Source organism: Vombatus ursinus, unplaced genomic scaffold, assembly GCF_900497805.2.
Source record: "Vombatus ursinus unplaced genomic scaffold, bare-nosed wombat genome assembly UNPS02014797.1, whole genome shotgun sequence".
Lineage (NCBI taxonomy): Eukaryota > Metazoa > Chordata > Mammalia > Diprotodontia > Vombatidae > Vombatus > Vombatus ursinus.
The window spans coordinates 5,777,110-5,779,070 of NW_020954575.1; the positions used below are offsets into that span (position 1 = coordinate 5,777,110).

The 1,961-nt window shown below is 43.0% G+C and overlaps 1 long non-coding RNA gene across 1 annotated transcript in view; it reads right to left on the reverse strand.

Moving 5' to 3' along the window:
• The window catches only part of LOC114049322, a 3,019-nt gene extending 1,058 nt beyond the window's left edge, over positions 1 to 1,961 (reverse strand). The window contains exons 1-2 of the long non-coding RNA XR_003569852.1: positions 1,928 to 1,961; positions 707 to 885 (exon numbers count right to left, since the gene is read on the reverse strand). This is a non-coding gene — a long non-coding RNA (uncharacterized LOC114049322). The remainder of the gene's footprint in view (positions 1 to 706; positions 886 to 1,927) is intronic.

Genomic DNA, 1,961 nt, shown 5'->3' on the forward strand with positions numbered 1-1,961 from the left:
TTTTGTTCTATTTCTTCTTTCACAACATGACTAATGTGGAAATATGTTTACATAATTGCACACATGTAACCTATATCAGATTGCTTGCTGTCTTGGAGAAGGGTGATGGGTGGGAGAAAAAATTTAGAACTCAAAATTTTATAAAAAGTGAATGTTGAAAACTATCTTTACATGTAATTGGAAAAAATAAAATATTATTTCTAGCCCCCCCCAAACCCAGGTTGCAGTGGGCCCCTTATTGACCAGTTTCCTTTTCATCTCTTCTCTATCTTAGTCTCACCCATGGTGGCAACATGATGAAACTCCTAACAAAGTCAAGGTAAGGTGTGGGGAGATTCTGTAGGGGAGGCAGGTCTTACTTTGGGGCCCTCCTCAGAAAACTGGCAGGTGATAAGCCCAAGATGCTGAGATAGAGTAGGGAGAACTATGAGGTGATGGGTACACCCAATGCCTCTCTTTACCCTGGGGATACCGTGGAAGATGGGACGTGGAAGTGCAGAGTAAGGATGACTCCTGAGAGTTAGTGAACCTTAGAGAAAACTGAGGCTTAGGTAAGAGTAGGGATTTGTTCTAGATCGAACAAGCTAATTGGTATCAGAGCCAAGATTAGAATCCAGGATCCCTGTAAAGGTTTTTTACACAGATTTCAATACATCAAAGAGCTATGATTTCATCCAAAAGGGTCTTTTGTCCTTATATAACTCACTTTGTGAATTGAAGCTGAAAATCATTCTTCACTCCAAGGCCATTCTTCTGGTGATGGTAGGCCAGGCCTTGGCCATCCGATCTAAGGACCTGTACTGGAAGTCCTTCCAATTTTGTGGAACCTGCTGTAGCAGGTTGGGCTAGGTTACTCTTGGGGTTTCCAAGGTCTTCTTCACACATCTTTACAGAGGAAGAGGAATTGAGTACAAGTAAAAAGGTTCACGTTGTAAAGAGAGAATGTCGCAGTGGAAAGAATGCTGAGTTGGTAGTCTCTAGAAGTCAAGTCAATAAGCAGGGATGTTCTGGTAAAAGCTTAACAACTAGCTGGGGGGTGGGGTGGGAAATGTGTGTGCAGGAAACACTTTAAAGTTTAATCTGCATTATTAAGAATTTCCCCATCACTTCTTTTAAGTCTAGACAATCAGCAACAACAAAAATAAATCAAGCCCTGATTTGTACCGTTTGGCAATTTCTAAAGTGTAAATGATCACACTGAAAATTTAACAACCAGCTCTCCAGAGCCAGTTGGAACTGGTGCCAGCATACCAGCTCAAGAAGCTTATTTTCTCTAGAATTGGGTTTGAATTTTGACTCTCTTGCTTACTAGTTGTATGACCTTAGATAAGTCTCTGACCTTTGTTGGGCCTTAGCTGTTTCCATCTGTAAAATGAAGGGGTTGGATTAGATTATTCCTAAGGCATTTCTCAGCTGTGTTTTCCTATGGGACTCCTAGACTTCTTCTCTTTTTCAGACTTTCTAGGGACCTCGTCCAGGGCAGTACTTGGGGAGGGGGGAACCACTCTTCAGGGAAGGACAAAAAGTTTTGCTGAGGGGACCTGGGGTAATTCCTTGAGGGAAAAGGACACTTCAGAGAAAGAGAGTCTGAGGGGTGGGAGTTCAGAAACCCAGGTTACTGTACAAACATGATACTCTTATCTCCCTTATCACTCCTTGCAGCTACTTCCCCTCCACCCAGGGTCTGGGGTAGGGAGTAAAGGGGTCTCTTAAAGGAGCACAGCCCCATTTCTGCATTGCTGATTCTATCCCATATGACCTACTAGCTTTACAATTTTCTCTCCTCTCTCACCATCGTCCTTTCTCCTGGCTTGCAAGACCGGAGCTGACCTCTGTCCTGTTATGAGGCAGCTAGATAGAATAGTGGTTAGAACACTGGACTTGGAATCAGGAAGACCTGGGTTCAAATGCTGCTTCAGATACTTACTAAAGCTATGTGATCCTGGGGAAAACAATTTCAC